This window comes from Vipera ursinii (assembly GCF_947247035.1).
Source record: "Vipera ursinii genome assembly, chromosome: 5".
Lineage (NCBI taxonomy): Eukaryota > Metazoa > Chordata > Lepidosauria > Squamata > Viperidae > Vipera > Vipera ursinii.
Window position 1 is genome coordinate 91061170 of NC_139518.1, and position 6000 is coordinate 91067169.

General features: G+C 40.9%; 1 protein-coding gene across 9 annotated transcripts in view; it reads right to left on the minus strand.

The window, feature by feature from the left end:
• The window catches only part of USP54 (ubiquitin specific peptidase 54), a 158955-nt gene extending 154299 nt beyond the window's left edge, over nt 1-4656 (minus strand). For 8 of the 9 annotated variants that reach the window (XR_014492701.1, XR_014492702.1, XR_014492703.1 and 5 more), the window contains exon 1: nt 4380-4656. The gene's annotated coding sequence lies outside the window, so the exon portion shown is untranslated. The remainder of the gene's footprint in view (nt 1-4379) is intronic. The other variant, XM_083364161.1, reaches the window with a different exon arrangement.
• Between the last annotated feature and the right edge of the window lie 1344 nt (nt 4657-6000).

The following is a 6000-nucleotide window of genomic DNA, read 5'->3' on the forward strand; positions in this document are numbered from 1 at the left end:
GCAGAAAAATCTCTCCATGGAACCGGTCTCTGGTGCCCAAAAGGTTGGGGACCTCTGGTCTAAAATATTCTTGCCTCTTGTGAGACAGTTGACATACTGAATGTATCCTGGCAGCTCTTGGCTTAGGTTAGCACTGTTAAAATCTAATACAATGAATAGGAAGTCTGGATATCTCTGTTCAAAAGGGACGCAGTGGCTCAGTGGGTTAGGACGCTGAGCCTGTCGATCAGAAGGTCGGCAGTTTGGCGGGCCGAATCCCGAGTGCCACGTAACAGAGTGAGCGCCTGTTACTCGTCCCAGCTTCTGCCAACCTAGCAGTTTGAAAGCACGTAAAAATGCAAGTAGAAAAATAGGGACCACTACGGTGGGAAGGTAACAGCGTTCCGTGCGCCTTTGGCGTCTAGTCATGCCAGCCACATGACCACGGAGACGTCCTCGGACAAACGCAGGCTCTTCGGCTTTGAAACGGAGATGAGCACCGGCCCCTAGAGTCGGAAACGACTAGCACACATGTGCGGGGGAACCTTTACCGTTACCTTATAACTCTGTTCAGCCCACAGGATTTGATTAGTTAAGGTTTGCAATGCCTTGCTTATGCAAGCTTGGGGTGGTACATAGATCTCAACTAGGATGAATGAAGAAAACTCTTGGGGGGCGTAATAGGGTATGCAAATAATGAATAGTGCCTCAAAGTTTAAATTAAGGAGAAACTTCCTAATAGTGAGGACAGTTTGTCTGAAGAATTTGCTGGATCTTTTTAAATTTAATCATAAATCTACCCAAAATCTTGTAAGTCTACTGTAATCTTTCTTGGACTTATGTGAAGCTGTTAAAATTTAGAATAATAATATGTGAATGCCTAGATGTTGATTTTATTATGAGTCATGGGCATAATTCTAGAGACTATTTTTGGACTGAATTTTTAAAATTTTTCATAGTTATATTACTATTTGTTTTTATCCTAATAGTTTTGCTTTTACAATCTATGCACTGTGCATAAAAATACTAGAGATAATAACAACTTGCCTCCAGAAGCTGTGAATGCTCCAACACTGGAAGTTTTTAAGAAGAGACTAGACAGCCATTTGTCCGAAATGGTATAGGGTTTCCTGCCTGAGCAGGGGGTTGGACTAGATGACCTCCAAGGTCCCTTCCAACTTCTTCTTCTTCTTCTATTATTTTTATTATTATTAGTTATTTTCATTATACAGTATATTACTGTCCTCATTAATGACTGATTAAAATACTATTATTTATTCTGAGTGTGGTAGAAACCTAATACCACAAAAATCTAAAATAACAAATGAAAGCCCCAAATCACAGCCTTTGACATACAATCTTATAGAAAAAACCTTTTATTTATGAGATGTTTCAAAAATGTTGCCCAAGATTCAAAGATTATTTTATTTAAAAATATCCTATTTTTCTGTCTACACTGATTATTTTCAGTTTAGGAGAGCTAAAAGTACAAACAAAAATGACAAAGGATTCAAGAGTTTTTTTCAGTGCATGTTAACATAAAACAAGACTCTTCAAATTACTTATGGCAAGACTCATAAGAGTTGCTCTGAAGGCTGCCCACCATGTTTCTGCATTGTGTTTATTGTTCCTAGAATATTTTGCCACTTTGCTTCACTGTCAGTCCAGAATATATATATTTTTGGACACTCAAATACAAACCATTGGTGCAATTTTCAAAATGCACATAGAATATTTGTAAAATACCCAGTTGTTTAATTATTTAAAAAGAGTTTTCCATATTTAATGTTCTCTTCATCTAATTAGTTGAGGTAATGAATAACACATATAATACCAATCCAATTTCACCCTGTGGTGATGAGTGCAACATAACCTGAGGATTTATTTCAACCTTTGACTGACCACAAAAATACATTACTTACTATTGCCACTTTTTCCCTGTACACTTTCAACTGATTTCTTTTTGCAGTTTTTTCAGATTTAAAAATAGCAGGAAAAAAAATCTGCATGAAGTAGGGGTTGGGCTAGATGATCTCTGAGGCCACCTTCCCACTGTAGAATTCTGATTCTGTGAAAGCTTGCACATATTTTGTGATTTTTCTGATGGTCTAAGAATATCTTAATATGGATTTAGCTATATGATGATCTATATAATAAAGATTCAATTTGATTTAGATATCTCTTTTATAGATGTCTTCCCTGATCCTTCTCTTCACTAGTCTAGCCATGCCCAGGACCTGTAACCATTCTTCATATGTTTTAGCCTAATCATCTTTGTTGCTCTTCTCTGCACTTTTTCTAGTCTCAACATCTTTTTTACAGTGTGGACACCAAAACTGGTTGCAGTATTCTAGGTGTGGTCTTACTAAGGCTTTACAGTGTTATTGATTGATCTTGACCGAATCTCTGTTAATGCAATTTAGGATTGCATTGGGTTTTTGGCTGCTGCCACACACTGTTGTCTCATATTTAATTGATTATCCACTAAGACTCCAAAATCCCTCTCACAGTTACTGCTACTAAGCCTGGTTTCACCCAATCTATATGTGTAGTTTTCATTTTTCTTGCCTAAGTGTAAGACTTTACTTTTCTCTACATTGAATTTCAGATAGTATCACACATGGAAGATCAATTACCTGGTAAATTCATTTGAAAGACTCTTTTAGATTTCTTCTGTAAACAGATGGTCTGATATGTAAATGATTATTTAGATGTACAGTATAGCTTTAAGTCACAAAGGACTTTAATAACTATACTTTGAATTGTGCTGTCTCATACAACTGGTTAGCAATATAGAGGTTTTCTTTTGAGTGAAGTAAAATTCAGTTTTGCAAAACAACTTCACATGTAATATACATAAGTTAACAAAGCATAGATAACCACGGCAAGATTATTTCTCTGGCACTCAGCACCCAAAAGAACATCAAGAATTTTCTCATTGTTAGCATCTGCTGTGTCTAGCAGTGCCCAACTCTGCATTCTTTATTTCATCTATAAGTATTGATGTTTTTAACTGTCTAAAAAAGCCGAAAGGGAGAAGTTATGTGAAATAGTGGTGCTTTTGAAAGACAGCTCAGCAAGCACAAGCAGAGGCTTCCTTGTTTGCTATAATCTGCAGCACTGCCTTCTGGTCCCCTAATCTTAACTCAGATACTTTACTTAGAAACTGAAAAATGGGAGATAAAAAGTTTCATTTCTTCTTTACATGGATCTGGGCAACCAGGTCAGTTTTAATGCCAAAATCACACCCAATGATAATCAAGGATCTGAAACTTCTTCACACTGTACAGAAAAAGGATAAGATGTGTTGTGACATATTGTAGAATGTACTCACTAGATTCTGTCTTGACTGTTTGGAGCTCATCACTTGCAAAGCAGTCACACAAGATCCATAAGGGATAACTTCAAAGATATGTAATACTGTATTTAACAACTCTATCCCCCACTTCAATCTACAGTATTAAATCAATTTATCTGTTCTATAACATAAATCAAATGCATAATGAGATTTGGCTTAGCTCAGCAAATTGAACAAATTCTATCTCTTGATGGGGTGGCCTTATGATTTCTTCCACAAACCATGCTTAAAACAAATTATAACTAGTATGATGTATGAAGCCAGACAATGACAGTATTCCATCCAACATATATTTTAATTCATAAGTCTGTAGCCTTGCATACCTGCTCTGAAAACTGACTAAAAGTTCAGAAATAAACTGCTCAAAAAAATAAAGGGAACACTTAAACAACACAATGTGCTGTATTTAATAGTAGGATGTCTTATCTTGTGTTCCCTTTTTTGAGCAGTATATAATACAATGCATTGAACTAGAACGAACACTTAATAGCTAAAAAAAGTTTATAATTTCAACGTACATTAACAGTAATCCCGCTCAACACTGAGGTAGTAGTACATTTAGCAAAAAAAATCGGTGAAACCTGAATAAATGTGAATAGGTTGGCCCGCCAATATAGGATTTACAAAGTAAATGTTTCTCTAAATATTACAGTACATGTCCGGGGGGGGGGGAAGAACTAGCAAAAAACTTCATAACGGCGGAGATGTGGGATATTTAAGTCAGTTTTATTGTGTACTGACAGAAGAGTTCACACAAATTTAGAGTAGGGAAAACGTCATAACCGGCTCCAGAAGGATTAAAAAATGCAAGAGGCAGCAGTGAATCTTCAAATTACAAGGTGACCATTCAGCATTGCTCCCTAACCCCACTCCCGCCAGGGCGCCTGCTGAAGCGCCCGGCTTTTCTCCCCATGGGGTTCCGTGTGGGAGTGGTAAATTTTCGCCCGCCGGCAGCGTCGCCCTGCAGACCAAACTGAGAAGGAAACTGCACGCGACCCCCAGTTCAACCGCAGCGGCAAGGGGATTCGGGGAGGCGGAATACCTGCCAAGCGAGCAGCGGGCCTGCAGCACGAAGGCCCAAGAATAAGGGGCGGCGAGAAAGACCCTCCATCTTGAAGGGAAGCCCTACCGGCCGCCCGTGTCTTTCCAAGCCCTTCACGAGCCACCCCGAGGAGGAAGAGGCGAATCAATCTCCCTTTTGTGATGCCCTCGCACTTTGCCCCGCGCCGGAATCGCTGGCCGCCGCCACCACTGACTCACCGCCGGTGCCCAAGAGGACAGGGCCGTACGGAGGGAATCCCCTCTCGTCAACTCGCTGCTATGGCTACCGGCAGGCCGGCAGCGACATCTCGCGAGAGCACGAAAAGAGCCGCGCCCAACTATATCGCGTTAGCCATCACCGATCCTCGCTTAGGTGACCTCCGTTAATTCTCACTTCCTCCGTGCTCCGCCGGCACCTTTATTCCGTGGGCTCGGAGGTGTTCCACGGTTATGGAGGCTCTTGAGGCGGAGAGTTGGGCTCAGGTGGGCTATTTCTCTTAGGAGGGATCTGCTCCTTTTTCACCCGCTAACCGGGGAGTGGGAGGGGGGGAGAAGGAGGAGATGCACCTTTTCATCAATCGCCTGGCAAGTCTCGACTAGGCGGAGAATCTGCAGAGGGCCAAAGTGGGCATCCAAGGCAGATTTTTCAATATCGCTGTTGTATCTAGTGCACAAAACCAAATTGTAAAGGTCTTTACAGGTGAAAGTCAAAAAATTAGAATATCGTGTAAAAAATCATTTATTTCAGTAATGCAACTTAAAAGAGGAAACTAATATATGAGATAGACTCATTACATACAAAGCAAGATAGTTCAAGCCGTGATTTATCATAATTGTGATGATTATGGCGTACAGCTCATGAAAACCCCAAATCCACAATCTCAGAAAATTAGAATATTACATGCAATCAATAAAACAAGGAGTGTACATAGAACAATATCGGACCTCTGAAAAGTATAAGCATGCATATGTACTCAGTACTTGGTTTGGGCCTCTTTTGCAGCAATTACTGCCTCAATGCGGCGTGGCATGGAAGCTATCAGCCTGTGGCACTGCTGAGGTGTTATGGAAGACCAGGATGCTTCAATAGCGGCCTTCAGCTCTTCTGCATTGTTCGGTCTCATGTCTCTCATCTTTCTCTTGGCAATGCCCCATAGATTCTCTATGGGGTTCAGGTCAGGCGAGTTTGCTGGCCAATCAAGCACAGTAATCCCACGGTCATTGAACCAGGTTTTGGTGCTTTTGGCAGTGTGGGCAGGTGCCAAGTCCTGCTGGAAAATGAAGTCAGCATCCCCATAAAGCTTGTCTGTGGAAGGAAGTATGAAGTGCTCCAAAATCTCCTGGTAGACGGCTGTGTTGACCCTGGACTTAATGAAGCACAGTGGACCAACACCAGCAGATGACATGGCTCCCCAAATCAACACAGACTGTGGAAACTTCACACTGGACTTCAAGCATCTTGCAGTGTGTACCTCTCCATTCTTCCTCCAGACTCTGGGTCCTTGGTTTCCAAATGAGATGCAAAAGTTGCTCTCATCAGAAAAGAGGACTTTGGACCACTAAGCAACAGACCAGATCTGTTTTTCTTTAGCCCAGGTAAGACGCTTCTGACGTTTGTTGTT